Source organism: Stegostoma tigrinum, chromosome 2 (genome assembly GCF_030684315.1).
Source record: "Stegostoma tigrinum isolate sSteTig4 chromosome 2, sSteTig4.hap1, whole genome shotgun sequence".
Taxonomy (NCBI): domain Eukaryota; kingdom Metazoa; phylum Chordata; class Chondrichthyes; order Orectolobiformes; family Stegostomatidae; genus Stegostoma; species Stegostoma tigrinum.
In genome coordinates this window covers 137,881,543-137,907,266 of record NC_081355.1, presented here as the reverse complement: position 1 = coordinate 137,907,266, position 25,724 = coordinate 137,881,543, and positions in this window count along the sequence as shown.

Sequence of the window (25,724 nt, the reverse complement as noted above, 5' to 3'; positions counted from 1 at the left end):
GTCATTTTTTAAGTTCATCTGTGGGATGTAGGCATTGCTGACTGGGCCAGCATTTCTTGCCCATCCCTCAGGGCCCTTGAGAAGGTGATGGTGAGCTGCCTTCTTGAACCACTGCAGCCCACCTGCTGTGGGTTGACCCACAGGATATTAACCCAGTGACAGTGAAGGAACAGCAATGTATTCTGTAGTCAGGATGGGCAGTGACCTGGAGGGGAACTTGCAACTGGTGGTGTTCCCATATATTTGCTGCCCTTGTTCTTCCAGATAGAAATGCTTATGGGTTTGGAAAATGCCGTCTGAGGATGAATTTGGTGAATTTCTGCAATGTATCTTGTAGATTGTCCACACTGCAACTACTGAGTATTGATGATGGAGGGTATGGATGCTTGTGGATGTAGAGCCAATCAAACGGGCTTCTTTGCTCTGGATGGTGTCAAACTTCCTGAGTGTTGTTGGGGCTGCACTCATCCAGGCAAGTGGGGAGTATTCCATCACACTCCTGACTTATGCCTTGTGGATGGAAGACAGGCCTTGGGGAATCAGAAGGTGAGTTACTCGCTGCAGCATTCCTAGCTTCTGATCTGGTTTTGTAGCCATTGTGTTTATATGGTGAGTTCAGTTGAGTTTCTGGTCAGTAGTAACCCCAGAATGTTGACAGTATGCAATTCAGTGTTGATAACATTACGGAAAGTCAAAGGGAGTGGTGAGCTTGTCTCTTATTGGTGATGGTCATAGCGTGGCATTTGGGCGGTGTGAATGTTACTAGCCATTGACAGCCGAGGTCTGGATATTGTCCAGATCTCATAGCATGTGAACATGGACAGCTTCAGTATCTGAGCAGTCATGAATGGCGCTGAACATTACGCAATCATTGATGAATATCCCCACTTCTGACCTTATGATGGAAGGAAGATCATTGATGAAGCAGTTGAAGATGGTTGGGTCTAGGGCACTACCCTGAGGAACTCCCTTAAAGATGTCCTGGAGCCAAGATGATTGACCTCCAACAACCACAACCATTTCCCCACGTACCAGGTCTGACTCTAACCAACAGAGAATTTGCCCCCAGTACTCATTAGTTCCAGATTTGCTAGGGCCACTTGATAAAATACTTGGTCAAATTAGACCTTGATGTCAAAGGCTTTCCCTCTCACCTCCCCTCTGGAATTTAGCTTTTTTGTCCATGTTTGAACCAAGATTGTAACAAGGTCAGGAGCTAAGTGACCCTGGCAGAACCCAAACTGGGCATCACTGAGCAGGTTATTTCTGAGCAGGTGCTGCTTGGTAGCACTGTTGGTGATACCTTCCATCACTTTACTGATGATTGAGTAAAGGGACGATAATCGACCGGGTTGGATTTGTCCTGCGTTTTGTGTATAGGATATACCTGGGCCATTTTCCACATTGTCGAGTAGGTACCAGTGTTGGAACTGTGCTGCTTAGTTAGGGGAGCAGCAAGTTCTGGAGCACAAGCCCTCAAGATTATTGCCAGAATGTTGTCAGGGTCCATAGCCTTTGCAGTATCCAGTGTCTCCAATTTTTTCTTGATATCACATGGAGTGAATCAAGTTGGCTGAAGACTGGTATCTGTAATGCTGGGGACCACTGGAGAAAGCCGAAATGGATCACCCGCTCAGCACTTCTGGCTGAAAATTGCTACAAATGCTTCAGACTTATCTTTTGCACTGATGAGCTGGGCTCTCCCATCATTGAGGATGGGGATATTTGTGGAACTTCCTTCTCCAGTGAGTTGTTTAATTGCCCACCACCATTCATGACTGGATGTGGCAAGACTGCAGAGCTTAGATATGATCCATTGATCGGGGAATCACTTAGCTGTGTCCTGTTTGGTGGCTTCACCAGGTTTGTATCTCATCTTCAGGTATGCCTGGTGCTGCTCCTGGAATAGCCTCCTGCACTCTCCATTGAGCCAGGGTTGATCCCCCTAGCTTGATGGTAATGGTTGAGTGGAAGATATGCTGAGCCATGAGGTTACAGATTGTAGTGGGGTACAGTTCTGCTGCTATGGGGAACCCACAGAGCCTCATGGATACCCAGTCTTGAGTTGTTAGATCTGTTTAAAATCTGTCCCATTTAGCACGATGATAGTACCACACAACATGATGAAGGTCATTCTCAACATGAAGGTAAGACTTTGTCTCCAGCCCAGCAGCTCTGTCCTTTTGGGCTCGATCAGTAGTACTGCTGCTGAGCCACCCTTGGTGGTGGACATTGAAATCCCCCACCCAGGGTACATTTTGTGCCCTTGCCATCCTCAGTGCTTCCTCTAAACATTGTTCAACATGGAGGAGTAGTGATTCATCAGCTGAGGGAGGACAATATGTGGTAATCAGCAGGATGTTTCCTTATCTATGTCTAACCTGAAGCCATGAGATGTTATGTGGTCCAGATTCAACGACGAGGACTCCTGAATGACTCCTTTCCAACTGCATACCACTGTGCTGCCACCTCTGCTGTGTCTGGACATGTTCAGGGATGGTGATGGTGATGTCTGGGACATTGTCTGTAAGGTATGATTCTGTGAGTACGATGATGTCAGGCTGTTGCTTGACTAGTCTGTGAGACAGCCCTCCCCATTTTGGCAACAGCTCCTGGATGTTAGCAAGGAGGACTTTTCCAGGTTGACAGGCTGTTACTGCTGTTATCTTTTCTGGTGCCGAGGCTAATGTCAGGTGGTCGACCCTGCTTCATTTCTTTGACACTTTGTAATGACTGATACAATTGAGTGGCTTGCTATGCCATTTCAGAAGGCAACTGAGAATCGACCACAATTGCTTTGGTTCTGGAATCACATGTAGGCCAGATGAAATAGAAGGTGATTAGTGAATGAGATGGGTTTTTCTGACAATTGTTTTATGGTCAGAAGTTGATTCTTAATTCCAGATTTTTTCTTTTAATATTGAATTCAAATTGCTCCATCTGCAATGGCAGGATTTAAATCCAGGTTCCCAGAACATTGGTTGCGTTTCTGGATTAATAGACTGGCGAAAATACTACTAGACCATCACCTCCCCTTGTCGGTTCTTTGGTTCTTGATTTGATTTGAGTTCTTGTAAAGCAGCACCTCAAGTTTTATAAAAGTACTGCAGTGATCTGAAATAAAAACATAAAATTGGAGAACCTGGCAGCATTTGTGGTAGCAAAACAGATTTAACATTTGGAGTCCAATATGACTCTTCTTCTGAACCTCAATTTTAAAATTCTCAACCTTGTGTTCACATCTGCACATGACTTCTCCAGATGGAGAAATCAGTCTGTATCAGTGATATATACTGACCCAACTTGCCAACTATGCATCCAAATGGAGCTACAGTATGACCATAATGTAGAGTTGGGGAAGAAGCAACATGGAGGGAAGAACTAGTTCAAAAAATAGTGATTATTGGATTTTTTTTAATATGGGGTTTGTTGTCATTAGCTGCTATACCAGCATTTATTGCCCATCCTTAACTGCCCTGGGACTGAGTGGCTTGATGGGTTATTTTAGAGAGTAGTTTTGAGCTCACAATTTTACTCATTTCTCTGCCCAAATCTGCAATCTATGTCCTGCTGTACCCATTGACAATTCTCCTCACTACCTGCAACTCTGCAAATTTTGATGTCATCTGCAAACTTACTAATCAGAGCACCTACATTTTCCTCCAAGTTATTTAAATATATGACAAACAACAGAGGTCCCAGCACTAACCCCTATGGAACATCACTAGATACTGATGCCCATTCTGAAAAGCACTCTTCCACTGTTACTCTCTGCTTTCAATGACCGAGCAGTTTTGTTTTCAATAAGCCAGCTCACTGCAGATCTCATGAGTCTCTACCTTCTATACTAGCCTACTATGAAGTACTTTATCAAATGCCGTACTAAAGTCCATGTAGACAACACTCACAGCTCTTCTCTCATTGATCTTTCTTGTCACCTCCTCAAATTGGTGAAACATGACTTTCCCCACACCAACCCATGCTGCATGCCACTAACAAGATCATCCACTTCCAAATGTGATTAAATCCTGTCTCTTAGTAACTTTTCCAACAGCTTCCTTATCTCTGATGTCAGGCTCACTGGCCTGTAATTACCTGGGTTACCTCTGTTTCCCTTCTGAAACAAAGGAACAACATTAGCCATTCTTCAATTCCCTGGAACGTTGCCTGATGCTAAAGAGGATGCAAAGATAAGGTCCCAGCTATTACCTCCCTGGCTTCCCACAGTATCCTAGGATGTATTCTGACTGGCCCTGGGAACTTGTCTACCTTATTGTATTTCAAGACACCCAATGCTTCCTCCTTCATTATGTTGACCTGACTGAGAGTATTAGAACAATAGAACATAGAACAATACAGCGCAGACCAGGCCCTTCAGCCCTCGATGTTGCACCAACCTGTGAACTGATCTAAGCCCATCCTCCTACACTATCCCATCATTATCCATATGCTTATCCAAGGACTGATTAATGCCCCTAATGTGGCTGAGTTGACTACATTGGCAGGCATGGTGTTCCATGCCCTTACCACTCTCTGAGTAAAGAACCTGTCTCTGACATCTGTCTTAAATCTATCACCCCTCAATTAGTAGCTATGCCCCCTTTTACAAGCTGAAGTCATCATCCTAGGAAAAAGACTCTCACTGTCCACCCTATCTAATCCTCCGATCATCTTTGTGTCTCTATTAAACCCCCTCTTAGCCTCCTTCTCTCCAATGAGAACAGACCCAAGTCCCTCAGCCTTTCTTCATAGGGCCTGCACTCCAGACCAGGCAACATCCTGGTAAATCTCCTCTGCACCTTTTCCAATGCTTCCACATTCTTCCTGTAATGGGTCGACCAGAACTGCACGCAATATTCCAAATGAGGCCGCACTAGAGTTTTGTACGGTTGCAGCATGACATCACTGCTCCGAAGCTCAATCCCTCTACCAATAAAACCTAACACACCGTATGCCTTCTTAACAGCACTATCAACCTGGGTGGCAACTTTCAGGGATCTATGTACATGGACACCAAGATCCCTCTGCACATCCACACTATCAAGAATCTTTCCATTGACCTGGTATTCTGCCTTCCTATTATTCCTCTCAAAGTGAATCACCTCACATTTATCCGTATTAAACTTCATTTACCACCTTTCGGCCCAATTCTGCAGTTTATCCAAGTCCCCCTGCAACCTGCAACATTTTTCCACACTGTCCACCACTCCACCGACTTTAGTGTCATCTGCAAACTTACTAATCCATCCACCAATGCCTGCATCCAAGTCATTTATAAAAATGACAAACAGCAGTGGTCCCAAAACAGATCCTTGAGGCACACCACTGGTAACCGGACTCCAGGCTGAATATTTTCCATCAACCACCACTCGTTGCCTTCTTACAGAAAGCCAGTTTCTAATCCAAACTGCTAAATCTCCCTCAATCCCGTGCCTCTGTATTCACACATCTTTCCCTCACCTCAATGTCTCTCATATCTCTCTGTTTGGTGAATACCAATGTAAAGTACTCATTAAGGATCTCAACCATTTCCTTTGGGTCCACACAAAACCTTCCTTCCTTTCTCCTTAAGTGGGTCTACTCTTTCCCTAGCTAGTCTTTTGCTCCTCATATTAAATATCTTAACCTGCTGGTCACGGGAATTTCATAACACTTTTTAGCCAGTTCTCCTTTAGAATTCTTTCCTACTTTATCTATACTCTTCAAATACTTCGTTTTTTATTTGTCTCGACCTTCGATATGTTTCCTCATTTTTGACTATACTGATAATTTCCCTTTTATCCAACGTTCCCGAATCTTGCCATTTCTGTCTTTGATTTTCACAGGAACATGCTTGTCCTGCATTCTAATCAACTGGTTCTTAAAAGACTCCCATATGTCAGATGTGGACTTATCCTCAAATAGCTGCTCGCAATCCACATTCTCCAATTCTTGACTGATTCAGTTATGGTTGGCCTTCACCCAGTTTAGCACTTTAATCCGATGTCCACTCACGTCCTTATCCATAAGTATTTAGCAACTTATGGAATTATGATCACTATTCCTAAAATTCTCCCCCATTGAAACATTGGTCATCCGGCCGAGCTCATTTCCCAACACCAAGTCCTCTATAATTCCTTCCCTCATTGTACATTGTTCAAAAAAATCCTCCTTGACACACCTAACAAGTTGCTGCCCATCCAAACCCCCAGCGTCAAAGGAATTCCAGACAAGGCCAGACTGAGGTCAGCCACTCACTGTATGAGTTAAAGAAGCAGGCTTGAAGGACTGAATTGCCTCCTCCTGTTCCTAGTTCTTATCCTGGATGGTGTTTCTCTCTGAGCTAAAAAAACAATGAATTTGTCCCTCTTTCCTGTTATTTGTGGAATCTCACCTTGAACCAAGCTGCTATATTTGTCTAAGTTATAGCAATCGCCACATTTCAGAGTAGTTTGTTGGACGTCAGATACTTTGTAACACTTCTTAGACTTGACAAAGTGCGATATAAATTCAAGATCATTTTTGGCTGAGTGAGTTGCAAATTGACAAACATATTTCTCCTTCTACCATGTAAGAGTACTTCATTGGCTAAAAAACATTTTGAAACATCCAGAAGGGAGAAGATAAAGTTGCTATATTCCTACTTGACCACTGAGTGGCTGTCTCATTAAGAGACAAATGGTGGTGGTTTAACCTGAGGATCACCACACCTCAGGTGAGGGGGAAGAGGGTCCTTTGTGGTAAGCTCAACCTTAGTGAGAGAATTGAACCCACATTGTTGGTACCACTCTGCATCACAAGTGAACTGGCTCCCTTGCTCATGAAGAGATGCTATGTAAATGCAGGACTTTCTTTTTATGTCCTTTAATATTTTTAAATAGATTTTCTTACAATAATTCTAAGAAGAAAAGCTTTCTCGTGGCTCAAGGATCTTGGTTTCAGAAGGAGAGACTATAAGCTTGTACCCACTCCTTAACCTCAAACCTACCCCACCCACTTCATTTTGTATTTTAGAAATTCAATGTAACTTTCTAGGTGGTTGGCCTAAGTAGGTCAGTAATCCACATCTTCAAATGGTTTTTTGTTTGCTAATGGATGGTATGGTTATTTATGACTCTGTTTCAGTTTTAGAAGGCCTTGATTTTGATATCCAAGCAGATAAGACTGCGGAGCCTCAGCAGGTCTGGCAGCATATCGGGGGAGAAAGCAGAGTTAATATTTTGGGTCCAGTGACCTTTCTTCAGAAGCTTTGGCTCTGCTTTTTCCCCATGGATGTTGCCAGGCCTGCTGTGCTTTCCCAGCAAATTTCTCTTTGCGTTTCTGATTTCCAGTATCTGCAGCTCTTCCCTTTTTTTCATATGTTGATATAATTCATCCATGCACTATCTTCAGATCACAGTTGCCAAATAAGATTGATTTTGAGTTGTGGGCTGCTGACGTTTACTTTGTATCTGTTTAACTTTAATTGTTAAAATAATGGCATGTGGAGGAAGCAATTGTTTAGAACACCATCTCTATTTGGAAAAGGAGGAGATAAATCTGAATATTGTCATTAGATGATGCCGAGCTTGATGGTTAGAAGTATTTAGACCTAGGAAAGAATTGTGTTGAGTAATTTTGGGCCATGGGAAAAGATAAAATACTTCTGGGCCAAAGCGAGAATACATCGGGGAAGCAGACAGATGTTGGGTGAGAGACAGGATTGACAGTGATAGATGGATAGGCAGAAGATAGTGAATGACAAGATCTGATCCCTGTGGAACTTGTTTCGCAAAGATAAATAGTTTTATTCTGAAAAAGGGACAACTTGAAAGCATCGATATAATTTCTTGGTAAACAGAACCAATGATTAGATTACATTAGATTCCCTACAGTGTGGAAACAGGCCCTTCAGCCCAACAAGTCCACACTGCCCCTTGGAGCATCCCACCCAGACCCATCCACCTATAACCCACACACCCCTGAATACTATGGGCAACTTAGCATGGCCAGTCCACCTAGCCTGCACATCTTTGGACTGTGGGAGGAAACCGGAGCATCTGGAGGAAACCCAGCCACAGGGAAAATGTGCGAACTCCACACAGACAGTTGCCCGAGGCTGGAATCAAACCCGGGTCCCTGGTGCTGTGAGGCTGCAGTTCTAACCACTGAGCCACTGTGCCACCAATGTTTGGGAGAAATGGTGAGAAATTTTATGGAGTTTGCAGAATCAATCAGTTTTGCAACTGAAGGGTCAATTATCACATGTGGAATGAACCTTCCTGAGAAAGTGTAAATGTGGGTACAATTACAACGTTCAAAAGGCATTGAGATAAGTACATGAACAGGAAAGGTTTGGAGGGATTTGTGCCCAGGGCAGGCAGGGTGACTAGTTTAATTTGGGATTATGTTCAGCATGGACTGTTTGGACTAAAGGGTCTGTTTCCATGCTGTATGGCTGTATGATCTATGATCCAGTATAAGGGAAGTTAGAATCATCCACCACAACAACTCTGTCATTTTCATATTTTTTTCAGAATCTGACTACATATCTGTTCCTCTATCTCCTGCAGGCAACTGGGAGGGCTGTACTGCAATCCAGCATTATGATTGTACCCTTCCTATTCCTGAGCTCTACCCATTATGCCTCACTGCAAAATCCCTCCAGGGTATGGTCCCTCAGCACAGCTGTGATACACTCCATAACCAGTAATGTAACTCTTTTGCTTACTCCCTGAATCACCTAAAACATTGGACTCCCAATATGTAAGCTGGCAATCCTGTTCCTCTTTCACCCAAATCTCTGTGATAGCTACGATGTCATAATTGCATGCATTAATCCAGGCTCTAAATTCATCATTTTACCTTCTATACTTGCATTGAAGCAATACAGACTAAGCCTCCATTACCTAGCCTCAATAGCATGTGACATAGGGAGTAATCCTAAGATTACTACCCTAGAGGTCCTACCTTTTAGTGTAGCACCTAACTCCCTGAATTGACATTGCACAATCTTGTCATTCCTCCAACTTATACCATTTGTGCCAAAGTAGACAATTACTGTTTACTCTTCTATTTCAGGATGCCCTGTCCCCACACAGAGACATCCATAACCCTGGCGCCGGGGAAGCCATAACCACCCTGGAATCTCTCTCATAGCCACAGAAGTGCCTATCTGTGCCCCTGACTATTGAATCTCCAGTTACTGTCCTTCGTGCCTCCCTTCTGCATATCAGGACCAACAGGACGCCACTGCTCTGGCTGCTGTTGCTGTCGCTGCTACCACCTGACGGGCCAACCCCTGAACAGCAGGAATACCTGTTTGATAGGGGGACAGTAACCCATCTGTCTTCCTGAACCTTGGGTAAGATCACTTTTCTATAACTTCTATCTACATCCCTCTCCACTACTTGTGTGCTCCTTAATGTCTCCAACTGCTGCTCAACCTGATCCATTCGTTTGGTGAGCAGCTGAAGCCGGGTACACTTCCGGCATGCCTAATGATCAGGGGTGTTCTCAGTGTCCATGACTGACCACATCTCACATACAGAACATAAAACCCCACCAAGTGACATGACGAATCATCTATTGAGTGTTAGTTTACAAGTCAAATTGTAATTAGCCACCTAAAAATTACAGTCATAACACTGGTGATATAAAGCTAAGTAATTTTAAGGGAGCCAGAGGCTAAATAAATCTGGAATGTTGATCAGACTTGATTTTAAAATCCAAAATCACATGATGCTTCCCTGATGAAAACATAATGGTGAGCAGGAGAAACAGGACATTTCAATATATTTTGCATAAATTTATACATATTATCATATAAGAGAGGAATTGAGAAATTTTTCAGGGTTGGCTTATGAGGAGAGATTGAGGAGACTGGGGCTATACTCATTGGAATTTAGAAGAATGAGGGGTATCTTACAGAAACATATAAAGTGATGAAGGGAATAGATAAGGTAGAAGCAGAGGGGTTGTTTCCGCTGGCAGGTGAAACTAGAACTAGAGGGCATAGCCTCAAACTAAGGGGGAGCGGATTCAGGACTGAGTTGAAGAGGAACTTCTTCACCCAAAGGGCTGTGAATCTGTGGAATTCCCTCCCAAATGAAGCAGCTGAGGCGACCTCATTGAATGCTTTTGAGGCAAAGATCGATAGATTTTTGAATGGTTGAGTAATTGGGGGTAACGGTGAGCAGGCAGGTAAGTGGAGCTGAAGTCACAATAAGGTCAGCCACAATCCTATTGAATGGAAGACCGAGCTCAAAAGGCCAGGTGGCCTACTTCTGCTCCTGTTTCTTACATTCTTATGTAATTATATTGGCTATTTACCCTAACAAAGTCAAAGTTTCTTCCTTTATGGAACAGGTTTTCTTGCCCAGTTTCCTAAATGAAGGTGGGTCCTCAGTCACAACAAAATGCTGTGATTGTTTCTTTTAACTACTGGCTCGTGAAGAGGCAGGTCCATGTTTACTTCAGCCAGAAGGGACATTGAACCCTGTGCTGCTGGCATCAATCAGATCCACACACGAGCCACCTAACCTAACCAGCCCCCGATGACACAGGCACCGGTAGTTCAAAATACTTGACTGTGACCAGTTGCCCCAGCAAGCAGTAATGATGAGTGGTCGAGGCACTGTGGGAACACTGCCTTGATACCAAGCTTCCCCCTATTGTGTAAATTGTTTAGAATACTTTACTTCATCTTCAGCTTCAGTGCCCCAAAAGATATAAACTTCTCATTCCACATCAGGCAGAATTCATTTATCACTTTTAGTGAAAAATATGATGAAAGAAGCTGTGTGAAGCGAGCGTTACTGAAAGGAGTTGGAACTTGGAAGGCAACTGTCTCAATTGTTTTGAATAAATTGCCACAAGATATTCTCTTAAATTCGTACATGGTATTGAAACATAAAAAAGTAGGGAGCAGACCAGGGCATGCAGCAAAACCCATTGTTTCTAACAGAATAGGCACAATTGGACGATGGTGTAGCCTTCCATACATATTTCGGCTCTCAGGTAATTGGGTTTACTGCAGATCAATGTTACAGTTAAATTCCCATTGTGTCAGATGTTTTCCTGGTCACCGTGGCAACTGAAAACAAGAAAACTGTAGGCAGTGCCTTCAAGCCAACGTCTACTACAAGACAACCCAAATTCTTTTAAGAAAGGCAATGTGGATTATGATGCTTGTTCAGACATGATTGTATCTGTTCTCCTTTAAAGGGGCAAAAGAACAAGGGGGCAAGTTTTAAAGTGAAGAACAGGAAGTTTAGATGGGATTTAAAGAAAACTATTTTCACCCAGAGTGTGGTGGGGGTCTGGAGCACATCTGCCTAGGAAGATTTGTTGAGGCGAGAAACCTCACAACCTTTAAAAAGTACTTGGCTTGCAGACTTGAAGTGTTATAATGCTCAAAGCTACGGGTCCAGTATGGGAAACCAAGGCTAATGTAGGCAGAACACAGCAGGCCAATTGGCCGGCTGTGTTCATCCAGCTTCACACTTTGTTATCTTGGATTCTCCAGCTTCTGCAGTTCCCATCATCTCTAGTTTAGGCAGTAATATATTTTCGACAGTATTGATTGACGGACCAATCTGCCTCTTCTGTAGTATGTATCTATGCTTCTATGACTCAGGAAAGTTTAACAATGGCATTTTCATTTCACATAAAATGTCCAGAGCATGGTGATGAAGAGCAAAGTCAAACTGAAGTCCCTGAAACTGGCAGGACAGATAGAGAGAGCAGTGAGTAAAACAAACTGCATCCTCTGCTTAAAAATAGGAGTATAAGATCAAGGAGGTGATGATGAACTTACTTGACATCAGCTGGAGTATTGTGTACATTTCCGAGCCCCATACTTTGGCAGGTAGTGAACACGCTGGAGCAAAGACAGCAGAAGTTTACAAGAATGGTTCCAGGAATGAGGAACCTCAGTTATAGGGATAGATTGAAGAAGTTGACATGGTTCTTCTCTGAGAGAAGAAGGCCAAGAGGAGGGCTGGTAGAAGTTTTCAAAACCATGACTGAGCTGGATGGAGTACGTAGTGAAAAATCATTCCCACTCGTAAAAGGAACAAGAGCAAGAGGGCACAACTTCAAAGGGCTCTGCAATAGAAGCAAGGATAAAGTAAGGAATAACCTTTTCACTTGGCAACCAGTGGAGAAATGGAATGCGCTGCCTGGAATTACGCTGGAGGCAGGATCAATTGAGGCACTCAAGAAGGTGTTGGAATATGATCTGAATAAAAACAATATGAAAGGGAATGAAGGACAACTGGTGATTGATACTGAATAATAATGCTCATTTAACAAGTCAGTGCAGAAAAGATGGCTCGAATGGTCTCCTTCTGCATCATAACACTCCAGTCACACCATGATTTAGAATAAGAGGGGACAGAATAGCAGCAGGCAACTGAATAAGCAGAGCTGGAGAAACAGATCAACAAGCCCATAGTCAACATAGACAACACTGGCAGTCCACAGCATGACAGGTATCACCAGCAAGAAGCCAGCAGCCAAATGATCAAAGCATTCTTACAGCTATAGGTTGTACACTTAGACTGGGGGAGAATGTTTGACTAATTGTTATTGACCCCATAAAATTTACCATGAACTGCAGCTTCTGATATGATGCTAAAGGAACGAAGGAAATTATTTCTGACATCATATCACTTACATTGAAACCATCAATTTGACTATTACTTTTTATAATAGACAACCTGATACAACATTTAGTAATTAGCATAAGGTGGTTTGATATGTTGTCTGACTTCCTGCAGACCTAGATATTCACCAGTCTCTGTGACAATGCGATGTGCCATTCAAAGGGTGTTAATTCTTTTTTTTTGCAACGTTGCTTTATTTGGCTATCGTATTTTTCTGTCATATGTTAGTTCAGTTGTAAAACAGAGCAGTAGAGGGAAAGATTATCAAAGTTAATTAGACGTAATACATTCATCAGTCATTTGCTTATGTGACTACTAACTCCTTGCATTATAATGGTACTTTTATTAGAAATGAATTGCCTTGCTGTATAAGGAGCTGAGTTAATCACCTGTACCTCAGAATTCTGATTCAGATAAACTCATTAATAAGTTGTGTAGACTTCTATTTATAGTTCAATGGTCAATTAAATGACTTTCTCCCATAACTAATGTTCAACAGCGCATAGAGATTTTAATGAAAGATACGTTCTTTTATGCATCTGTAAGTATAAACGCTATTTCCATATAACCGCCCTTTAAAGAATAGGATTTTCTTTACTTATTTTATTTTGCCTTTTGTATTGAGGTTTGGAGGGTTTTACCAAACCCATCTCAGACTTTCAATATGATGCAGGCAAGGCTTACTCTCCACGATATCAACCTGTGGTGTAGAAGGTGTTAGGTTATGCTTTCCTATATTGTTGACTCGACCTCATGTTGAGGCGTCATGCCACATGGTAGACTGGTTAGTAAAGTTAGATCACATGGGGTTCAGGGAGAGCTTGCCAATTGGATACAAAATTGGCTTGATGGTAGGAGACAGAGAGTCATGGAGGGTGTTTTTGGACTGGAGGCCTGTGACCAGTGGTGTTCCACTGGGGATTGGTGTTGGGTCCACTGTTGTTTGTCATGTATATAAGCAATTTGGATGATTATATAGGAAGCTCGGTTACTAAGTTTGTGGATGACACTAAAAGTGATAGTGTGGTGGACAGTGAATAAGGTTATCGAAGATTATAAAGATTGATCAAGTGAGTGATTGGGGTGAGGAGTGGCAGATGGCCTTTAATTTAGATAAATGCAAGGTGTTGCTTGTTGGTAAGATGATCAAGAGCAGGACTTATACAGTTAATGGAGACTGTTGTCAAACAAAGTGACCTAGGAGTTCAGGTACATAGTTCTTTGAAAGTCGAATCACAGGTATACAGAATGGGAAAAAAGTATTTGCCATGTTTGACTTCATTGCTCAGGCCATTGAGTTCAGCAATTGGGATGTTGTGTTGAGGTTGTACAGGATGTTGGTGAGGCCACTTTTGGAGCACAGTGTACAGTTCTGGTCACCCTGCTGTTAGAAGAATATTATTAAATTGGAGATGGTGCAGAAAGATTTAAAAGGATGTTACTGGGTCTGGACTGTTTGAGATATAAGGAGAGGTGGCATAAGCTGAGTCTGTTTTCATTCGAGCATAGGAGATTGAGGGGTGACCTTACAGAGGTTTATAAAGTCATGAGGAGTATAGATAAGATGAATAGCAAATGTCTTTTCCCTAGGGTTGGGGAGTTCAAACTAGAAGGCATAATTTTAAAGTGAGAGGAGAAAGATTTAAAAAGAACCTGGGGGCAATTTTGTTTCACACTGAGGGTGGTCTGTTTATGGAATAAACTGCCTGAGGAAGTTGTAGATGAAGGTACAGTTACATGAATAGGAAAGGTTTACAGGAATACTGGCCAGGTGCAGGCAAGTGGGGGTTAGTTTAGTTTGGGGAACTTGGTTGGCATGGACAATTTGGATCAAAAGGTCTCTTTCCATGCTGTAAGACTCTATGACTAATAGTGATGAAAAGATGGACTTATGTCAAGTTCACAAACAACAATGAAGTTAATTTTCAGACTCTTGCTCATTCTTCCACTCTGAGTGAACCTCTGGGAAGTGCATGTTTCAACAGCTTCCACACTTTGACCTTTGACTATCATGGTTAGCTCCACGCACTGCATTTGTGTATGTACATGTTGTTTCCTGACATTGATGCTTACCCCATAATTGTTATCTGCTCTTTAAAGACAGTCCATGACCCTTTGAAGGCCATGCTCATTGCATGACTAGAGTGCTCAGTGATTGGCAAACAGCAATTTCCGCACCATTATCTCCGTACTAATTGAAGATTTCTGTTGTCTCTAGTTGAAGTCATTGTCTTCTAGTCTACATTTGATGTAGATTTCATCAAATATCCCAGAAAACATGCCAGCAAAGAATCCACTGAAGAGCACTGAGGGACCCTAGCACACTCTTGTGTAACACCAGTTGTTACATAAAAGGGGTCAGTGTACTCACCAGTGTCAGCAACACTGACTGCCATTTTACTGTGAAGCTGCTGTATCAGGATATCCAAGTTTCAGTGAGACTTTCCACTGGATTTCTCTACTTGTCGTGTTAAAGGTGGTCAACAAAGGCACTGGGGAGTTCCACTGATTGCTCATTTTTCTTGCATTTGCAGAAGGGTCATGTCATGTGGGTCAAAATTCTGGAATACTCCCAGTAGTAGCACTATATGTGATCCGACACCAACTGGATTGCAGTGGTTCGAAAAAGCTGCTCACTACTACCTTCTCAAGGGCAGCCAGGGACAGGCACTAAACACTGGCCCAGACAGCAATGCCCATGCCTATGAATGAATAAAACAAAACTTTAGTGCCATGGGAGTGTGGGTGACATCAATGTTTGGGTGAAGGGACATGCAAGTCTCTCCATCAACAGCAAGATGGCAATCCTCACAGAGGAAACAGGATACCGCCCCAAGCCCAATAGCCAATGGAGATCTGCCCTCACAATGAGCTTATTGTCCTGTGGAGGGTTCACAATAGTTCTGTCTATGTTTGCTGTGAATTTTAGCCTGTTATCCTCCAGGACCCATCATTGTTAGAATGTATGTATAGGTGTTTGTCACTGATTCGTTCTTCATAAGACCTCAAATTTGAATTAGGTGAGCCCCCACGGAAGAATATCCAGACTTTTTGCAATGTGCCTCACCCCAAACAGCGTTTTGGTTTTCCTGCTCAGAAGGTTGTGTAGCCAGCTGATAGGCAGACCTCTCCTGCCAGGCAGGTACTGTTTAAAACAGCATTGTCAATACTATATCCTGATAGCTCATTGCCGCCAGTCACAGCTCTCCACTGGGGTCAGGAGCCCCAGTCTTTATCAAATAAAGTCTGTGCATTTCAAGAAACTAGATAGAGGTCCCATTTCTTCTTTTTGTCTTGCCTGCAGTGTACATGCAGTGTGTGGGTTCTTTTCAGGATATAGCAGAGTATGTGCAAGAGAATTGGCGAGGGTTGCAAACAGCAGCACCACCCACCGCCCCCAACCCCACCCAGTGCAGGAGAAGATTCCAGTAGGGATGGATTGTGCTTGGCCTGATCCATTGTTTCAGCCTCACACGTGTGCGCCCAGTCAGTTGACAAGTTAAAATGGCTGGAGGTGTGGTTGAACAATCTTCAGCACCTTCTGCATCCAGGCTGATGGAGCTTATAGGTTTGCCCGACGTTGTGTTTCAATGCTTTCATCAAGAGTCAAAAACTATCCATTTCTCTACTCAGGCAGTGAATTTTGTCCAAAGGAAAAAGGGTGGTTGGAAATTGGGAATTCCCTTTCTTAAGTAACCAGCAGCCCGCCTGCTTCCCCTCAACTGGTTTTCTTCCGGAGCAATGAAAACTTTGGATGGACGCAGCAGCTTTGGGCCACGGGGGAGCTCCTGGGTTAGTCCAGCTAAAAGTCAAATTTGGCTGCATTCTGTGTCCTCCAAAAGGGACTATTTCTGACACACTCATCATTCACCTCGAGGGTAATTTAGATTCGGTGATGCCAACACCCAACTCCCAAAATTCATTCTTTTTGACAACTATGTAGCCAATAGTAGGAATATTTTGTCTTGATTCAGGATCATATCTGAGACTGAGATGTCATGGCGTCAGAGAATCTTAGAGCCATACAGTATAGGAAACCGAGCCTTTGATTAGATTAGATTCCCTACAGCGTGGAAACAAGCCCTTTGGCCCAACAAGTCCACACTGTCCCTTGAAGCATCCCACCCAGACCCATCCGTCAAACACTTCAGGCAATTTAGCATAGCCGATCCACCTAGCCTGCACATCTTTGGACTGTGAGAGCAAACCACAGCAACCGGAGGAAACCCACGCAGACACAGGGAGAATGTGCAAACTCCGCAGAGACAGTCGCTCAAGGCTGGAATTGAACCCAGGTGCCTGGTGCTGTGAGTCTGCGGTGCTAACCACTGAGCCAACATGCCGCCCAACTCATCTGGCCCAACTCATCTGTGCCAACGAGGTATCCAAAATTAATCAAGTCCCATTTGCCAGTAACATAAAACATAGAACATTACAGCACAGTCCAGGCCCTTCGGCCCTCGATGTTGTGCCGACCTGTCATACTGATCTGAAGCCCATCTAACCTACGCTATTCCATGTACGTCCATACGCTGATCCAATGATGACTTAAATGTACCTAAAGCTGGCAAATCTACGACCGTTGCAGGCAAAGCGTTCCATTCCCTTACTACACTCTGAGTAAAGAAACCACCTCTGACTTCTGTCCTATATCTTTCACCCCTCAATTTAAAGCTATGCCCCCTTGTGCTCACCATCACCATCCTATGAAAAAGCCTCTCCCTATCCACCTTATCTAACCCTCTAATTATTTTATATGTCTCAATTAAGTCACCTCTCAACATTCTTCTCTCTAATGAAAACAGCCTCAAGTCCCTCAGCCTTTCATCGTAAGACCTTCTCTCCATACCAGGCAACATCCTAGTTAATCTCCTCTGCACCCTTTCCAAAGATTCCACATCCTTCTTATTATGCGGTGACCAGAACTGTACGCAATACACCAAGTGCGGCCGCACCAGAGTTTTGTACAGCTGCAGCATAACCTCTTGGTTCCGGAACTCGATCCCTCTATTAATAAAAGCTAAAACACTGTATGCCTTCTTAACAACCCTGTCAACCTGGGTGGCAACTTTCAAGGATCTGTGTACATGGACACCGAGATCTCTCTGCTCATCCACACTACTAAGAATCTTACCATTAACCCAGTACTTTGCCTTCTGGTTACTCCTAACAAAGTGCATCACCTCACACTTGTCTGCATTAACCTCCATTTGCCACCTGTCAGCCCAGCTCTGCAGCTTATCTATGTCTCTCTGCAACCTACAGCATCCTTCGTCACTATCCACAACTCCACCAACCTTAGTGTCGTCTGCAAATTTACCAACCCATCCTTCTATGCCCTCATCCAGGTCATTTATAAAAATGACAAACAGCAGTGGACCCAACACCGACCCTTGCGGTACACCACTAGTAACTGGTCTCCAGGATGAACATTTCCCATCAACTACCACCCTCTATGATAATAAAATGTGAGGCTGGATGAACACAGCAGGCCAAGCAGCATCTCAGGAGCACAAAAGCTGACGTTTCGGGCCTAGACCCTTCATCCCTCGACGGCAGTTGGAGATGAAGAGGTCGAGGGAGGGTAGGAGGCCTGGGGGTGGTGTCCAGGAGGAGGACTTGTGTTGGAAGCGGGTGAAGGGGCACCACCCTCTGTCTTCTTTCAGCAAGCCAATTTCCGATCCAAACTGTTATATCTCCCACAATTCTATTCCTCCGCATTTTGTACAATAGTCTACTGTGGGGAACCTTATCGAACGCCTTGCCGAAATCCATATACACCACATCAACCGGTTTACTCTCATCTACCTGTTTGGTCACCTTCTCAAAGAACTCAATAAGGTTTGTGAGGCACGACCTCCCCTTCACAAAACCGTGCTGACTATCCCTAATCAATTTATTCTTTTCTAGATGATTATAAATCCTATCCCTTATAACCTTTTCCAACACTTTACCAACAACTGAGGTTAGGCTCACTGGTCTATAATTACCAGGGTTGTCTCTACTCCCCTTCTTGAACAGGGGAACCACATTTGCTATCCTCCAGTCGTCTGGCACTATTCCTATAGACAATGACGAGTTAAAGATCAATGCCAAAGGCTCGGCAAGCTCCTCCCTGGCTTCCCAGAGGATCCTAGGATAAATCCCATCCAGCCCAGGGGACTTATCTATCTTCACCCTCTGTAGGATTTCTAATACCTCTTCCTTGTGAGCCTCAATCCCACCTAGTCTGGTAGCCTGTATCTCAATATTCTCCTTGACAACATTGTCATTTTCTAGAGTGAATGTTGTCGAAAAATATTCATTTAGCGCTTCCTCTATCTCCTCTGACTCCATACACAACTTACCACTACTATCCTTGATTGACCCTAATCTTACTCTCATCATTCTTTTATTCCTTAAATACCTATAGAAAGCCTTAGGGTTTACCCTGATCCTATCCGCCAACAACTTCTCCTGTCTCCTCCTGAGCTCTCTCTTTAGGTCTTTCCTGGTTACCTCGTAGCTCTCAAGCACCCTAACTGAGCCTTCACATCTCATCCTAACATAATACTTCTTCTTCCTCTTGACTGGAGATTCCACTTCCTTTGTAAACTGCGGCTCCCGCGCTCTACAGCTTCCTTCCTGCCTGACAGGTACATACTTATCTAGGACACACAAGAGCTTTTCCGTGAACAAGCTCCACATTTCTAATGTGCCCATCGCCTGCAGTTTCCTTCCCCATCCTATGCTCCCTAAATCTTGCCTAATCTCATCGTAATTGCCTTTCCCCCAGCTATAATTCTTGCCCAGTGGTATACACCTATCCCTTTCCATCACTAAAGTGAACATAACAGAATTGTGATCGCTATCACCAAAGTGCTCACCTACTTCCAAATCTAACACCTGGCCGGGCTCATTACCCAGTACCAAATCTACTGTGGCTTCGCCCCTTGTTGGCCTAACTATATACTGTGTCAGGAAGCCCTCCTGCATACACTGAACAAAAACTGACCCCTCTATAGTACTCGAACTATAGTGCTCCCAGTCAATATTTGGAAAGTTGAAGTCCCCCATGACAACTACCCTGTCTCTCTCACTCCTATCGAGAATCATCTTTGCTATCCTTTCCTCTACATATCTGGAACTATTCCGAAGCCTATAGAAAACTCCCAACAGGGTGAGCTCTCCTTTCCTGTTTCTAACCTCAGCCCATACGCCTCAGTTGACGAGTCCCCAAACATCCTTTCTGCAACTGTAATACTGTCCTTGACCAACAATGCCACACCTCCCTCCTTTTTACCATCTTCTCTGTTCTTACTGAAACATCTAAATCCCAGAACCTGCAACAACCATTCCTGTCCCTGCTGTATCCATGTTTCTGAAATGGCCACAACATCGAAGTCCCAGGTACCAACCCACGCTGCAAGTTCACCCACCTTATTCCGGACGCTCCTGGCGTTGAAGTAGACACACTTCAAACCAACTTCTTGCTTGCCGGTGATATCTTGCGTCCCTGAAACTTTATTTCGGACCTCCCTACTCTCAACGTTTTCTGTACTCGAACTACAATTTTGGTTCCCATCCCCCTGCTGAATTAGTTTAAACCCACCCGAATAGCCTTAGCAAATTCCCCCCCCAGGATATCGGTACCCCTCTGGTTCGGGTGAAGACCATCTTGCTTGTAGAGGTCCCACCTACCCCAGAAAAAGCCCCAATTATCCAAGAATCCAAAACCCTCCCTCCTGCACCATCCCTGTAGCCACGTGTTCAACTCCTCTGTCTCCCTATTCCTCGCCTCCCTAGCACGTGGCACTGGCAACAAACCAGAGATAACAACTCTGTTCGTCCTAGCTCTCAGCTTCCATTCTAGCTCCCTGAATTTCTGCCTTAAATCTCCATCTCTCTTCCTACCTATGTCGTTGGTGCCAACGTGGAACACGACTTGGTGCTGCTCCCCCTCCCCGTTAAGGATCCCAAAAACACGATCAGAGACATCACGCACCCTGGCACCTGGGAGGCAACACACCAACTGTGAGCCTCTCTCGTCCCCACAGAACCTCCTATCTGTCCCCCTAACTATGGAGTCCCCAATGACTACTGCTCTGCTCCTCTTCCCCCTTCCCTTCTGAGCAGCAGGGACAGAGACCTGTGCCAGAGACCTGTGCCCCACTGCTTTCCCCTGCTAAGTCATCCCCCCGACAGTATCCAAAAGAGTATACTTATTGTTGAGGGGAATGGCCACAGGGATCCCTGCACTGCCTGCCAGTTCCCTTTCTGTCCCCTGACCGTAACCCATCTGCCTTTTTCTTGTACCTGAGGAGTGACTACATCCCTGTAACTCCTCTCAATAACCCCCTCTGCCTCCCGAATGATCCGAAGATTTTGGGTCCAGTATTTGGGTCATATGCCTCTAACCCCTTCCAATAGAAACTCATTCCATACATGCACCACCCTCTGCATGAAAAATTTGACCCTTCGGTTCCTTTTAAATCTTTCCCCTCTCACCTTAACCCCATGTCCCCTTAGTTTTGAACTCATCTATTCTGAGGAAATGACCTCAGCTATTTATCCTATCCATGCCCCTCCTGATTTTAGAAACCTCTGTAAGGTCACCCCTCAGCCTCTGACAGTCCAGGTAAAATAGCCCCAGCCTATTCAGTCTCTCCCTTTAGCTCAAACTCTCCAGTCCTGGCAACATCCTTGTAAATTTTTTCCGAATCCTTTCACACTTAACAACATCTTTCTTATACAGAAACCAGAATGGAATTCAGTATTCCAAAAGGGGCCTAACCAATATCCTGTAGAGCCACAACATGACACCCCAACTTCCCTTCAGAATCAGATGAGATATTATTTGGCAGTCAGGCTGCCCCTCCTCTGGATTGACTGACAGAAGGGCTTGTTATCGTTCAGCCACTCTGCAGTAACACGGGTAAAATTTAACTACAGCTTGTTACTCCCAGACTAACACAACACACCCAATCATGGAGTTATACAAGATCAGGGTATCTCTTCCATGAACACTGTCTCAAGACCTCTCTTTGTCATGTGTGGGTTACAGTGTCATTTCAACAGGGTCACTTTGGCTTATGCTGTGAAACCATTTCTCAACACAGGTCACATTAATTCCACGGGTTAATGGGACAGACAGACAATGGAATCTAATGAAAACTCAATTCTTCAAATTTAATTAATGTTTCTTAAATAATACCATTGGATCCACTCAGGCTTTGTTCCCTTCCATGTATCGTCATGAGGCTTTTTGGATGGAAAATGACAAACACCGCACTAAAAGCTGCTTGTTCATTTCTTGGAAGTGAAATCCTTTCCTTTGGAGCTGATAAATTGATAGACGTTGTTTGGTTGCTGATATTTCTAGAACTCAGCAAATAATTTGCTAATCAATCATTTCAGTAACGCCTGACCGGTCTGTATTGTTTCCAGGGAGCGTTCTGTCTATTGCTTGAGCTGAAACAAGTGGTTCTGATTTTACTTACAAGAGATTCAAATCATTCCAAAAGTAACAGTTAGCTTCCGTGTTCCAGACTACTTGTGCCTTGTTTTGAACTAAAAAAGTACACTGCTTAGGAAACAAAGACCTTTCAAGAGAGTGGACTGCTTGTATAAGATTCCACGGACATTTTGATTAATGGATAAGTGGAATAGGATTACAAGCCAATAAGACAATTAAAGGGCTTTAACTGAATAAAACCAAAATTTACAAGCATTTATCCATGACATCTAAACCCTGGGTGCTTGTGTTCAAATATTTTAAGACATTGTTTCCAGTGACCTCATATGTTTGTTTAAAGTGCTGACTGGAATACTGTTGAGGATGTTTCTTAGCCTTTTAGACATTTTTTTTCAGAGGATGTGGTGCCAATGCGAGCCAGTGTTTGATGCCCAATCCTGATTGCCCTGGAGAATGTGATGATGAGCCATCTGTGTGGTGTCAATTGTTTCACAATCCTGTCAGGATTTTGACCCAGCAGCAATGAAAGAGCAGCAATCATTTTTTTAAGTCAGGATTGTGGGTGAATTGGAAGTTGCTGTGAAAGGAAAAAGAGCTTCTTTAAAAATATAAAAAGGAGTAGAGAGAGAATAGTGAACATAGGGCCCTTCGAAAATGAACCTAGGGAAATAGTTATGGGGAAATGACAGGCGAGTTGAACATGTATTTTGCATGGTGGAAGATACAACTAACATCCCATTCATACGAAAGAATACAGAAGAGGAATTAGTTACTATCACCATCACTAAAGAAGTACAAGACTAACTAATGGTGCAGAAACTTGCATCCTAGGACCTTAAAAGAGGTAGCTCCAGAGATAATGATGCAATTGTTGTAATTTTCCAAAAGTCCCTGGACTCTGGAAAAGCACCAGAGGATTGGCAAACTGCTAATGTGCTACTCAAGAAGCGGGGGGGGGCAGGAAAAAGCAGTTTAAAAAGGAAAAAACATTATATATTAATTAGCTTAACATTTGTTGTTGGAAAAATGTTGCAGACAATTGTTAGAGATCATAGCAGATCATTTGGAAAATCATAATACAATCAAGCAGCATTGAGATGGGTTCATGAAAGGCGAATTGTGTCTGACTGATATACTGGAGTTTTTCAATATTTCCTAGATTATCTCTGTTCCCCTTCTTAAACAAAAGAACAACATTGCTCTTCTCCAGTCCTCCGGGCTTCGGGCCTTCTCCTGTGACTGAAGAAGATGCAAAGATTTTGTACAAGACCCCAACAATGTCCATCCTTGCCTCCTTCAGTGTTCTGGGATTGATCCAATCAGGTCTTGGGGACTTGCCTACATTCATACCTGTCAGAACACCCAATGCCTCATCCTTTTTTTATACCAACATGTCCACAATATCAATGTATCCCTCTTTTGGCTCACCATCTACCATATCCCTCTCTTTTTTGAATACTGATGCAAAGTATTTGTTAAGGATCTCACCCACTTCCTCCAGCTCCAATCATAATTCCCTCCTTTGTCCTTGAGTGGATTTACCCTTTCCCCTGCTACCTTCTCGCTCCTTATGTACTATTAAACAGCTTGGGATTTTACTTAATCCTGTTTGCCAAAGACAGCTCATGGCCCCTTTTAGACCTGCTAACTCCTTGCTAGAGTTCTTGCTTTCTTTACATTCTTTGAAGGCTCTATCCATCTTCAGTTTCCTAAATCTTACATATGCTTCCTCTATCTTTTTGACAAAGCTTGTAGTTTCTTTTGTCGCCAAAAGTTACCAAATATTGATTTCCTTACTCTTCATTTTCACAGGAGCATGCCGATGCTGAACTCCAATCAAGTGGTATTTAAAAGGTACCCGCATGGCAGATGTGGATTTCTTCTCAAGTAGCCACCTGCAATCTACCTTCCCCCCGTTCCTGCCTAATATCGTGGTAGTTAGCCTTCCCCCAATTTAGTACTTTCAACTGAGGATTACTTTTGTCCTATCCATAAGTAACTTAAAAAATTACAGAAAGATGGCCACTCTTCCTGAAATGCTCTGCCCCTGAAACATCAATCGTCTGTTGGGCTCAATCCCCAATGCCACACCCAGTAAGGCCCCTTCCCCAGTTGGACTGTTTAATTATTCCTTCTAGAAACCCTTCTGGACACACCTTACAAATTCCCCTCTATCTAACTCCTGGCACTGAATCCCAGTCAATAAAGGAGAAATTAAGATCACGTACAACAACAGCACTGTTGTTTTGTTTTTACATTTTCTATAACCTGCCCACATATCTGTTCCTCTATCACTCACCGGCTGTTGGGAGGCCTGTAGTACAATCCCATCAAAGTGACTGCACCCCTCCTATTCCTGAGGTCCACCCATACGGCCGTGCTGGATGAGCCCTCCTAGATGTTGTCCCTCGGTACTGATGTGATACTCTCCCTATTCAATAACAACTCCCCACCTCTTTTATATCCTTCTCTATCTCACCTGAAATTCTAAATCCCAGAATGTTCAGCTGCCAGTCCTGTCCCTCTCTCAACCAAAGAATGTTGGAGACATTACTGATGGAATTTCTCATCTACTATTGTATCCCACTGATGAACAAACTGTGTCTTGTCTCTCAGGAGTTTTGTGATGATAACTGCTCTGTACAGTCAGACTTTTAAGGATTTTCTTTGATTGACAAACCTGTAGCGTCATAGATTCACACAGCATAGAAACAGGCCCTTCAGTCCATCATGTCAATGCTGGCCAACAAATACCAAGCTTCACTAATCCTATTTACCTGCACTAGGTCCATAGCCTACAATGCCCTGGCATTTTAAGTGTTCATCCAAATGCTTCTTAAATGTTTGAGAGTACCTGCCTCTGCCATCTTCTCAGGCAGCACATTCCGAAAATCTACCACCCTCCAGGAAAAAGATTTTTTTTCAGATCTCCTCTAATCAACTGACTCCTCACCTTAAATCTACACCCTCTGGTCTTAGACACATATGCCACGGGGAAAAGATACTCGAGATTTAACCTGTCCATGCCTCTCATAATTTTGCATACCTCAATCAAATCTCCCCTCAGCGTCATCTGCTCCAAGGATAACAAACCCAAGGTCTAGCCTGTACTCAGAACTTTTCATCCCAGATAACATCCTGGTGAAGCTCCTTTGCACCCTCTTCAGTACAATCATATCCTTCTAATAGTGTGGCAAACCAAACTGCACACAATATTCCATCTGTGGTTGAAGCAATGTTTTACACAGTTATAACAACATTTCCTTGCTCCTATATTCTATGCCCCAGCTAATGCAGGCAAGTATCTCATATGCTTTCTTCACAAGCCTGCTAATTGTGCTGACACCTGCCGGATTCTGTGTCCTTTTATTTCTCAGTCCTCCTAAGGAACCTACGTTTCATTGTGTGCATCCTTCCCTCATGAGACCTCCTGAAATGCATCACCTCACACTTACTGAGATTAAATTCCATCTGCCATTGCTCTGCCCAATTTACCAGCTGATCAATATCAGCCTGTAGCTTGAGAACATCCTCCTCACTATCAACAACACCCCTTTTGCAAACTCACTAATTATACCTTCCACATTTGCATCCAAGTCATTAATGTATTTAGTGAACGGCACCAATCCCTCTGGTATACCACT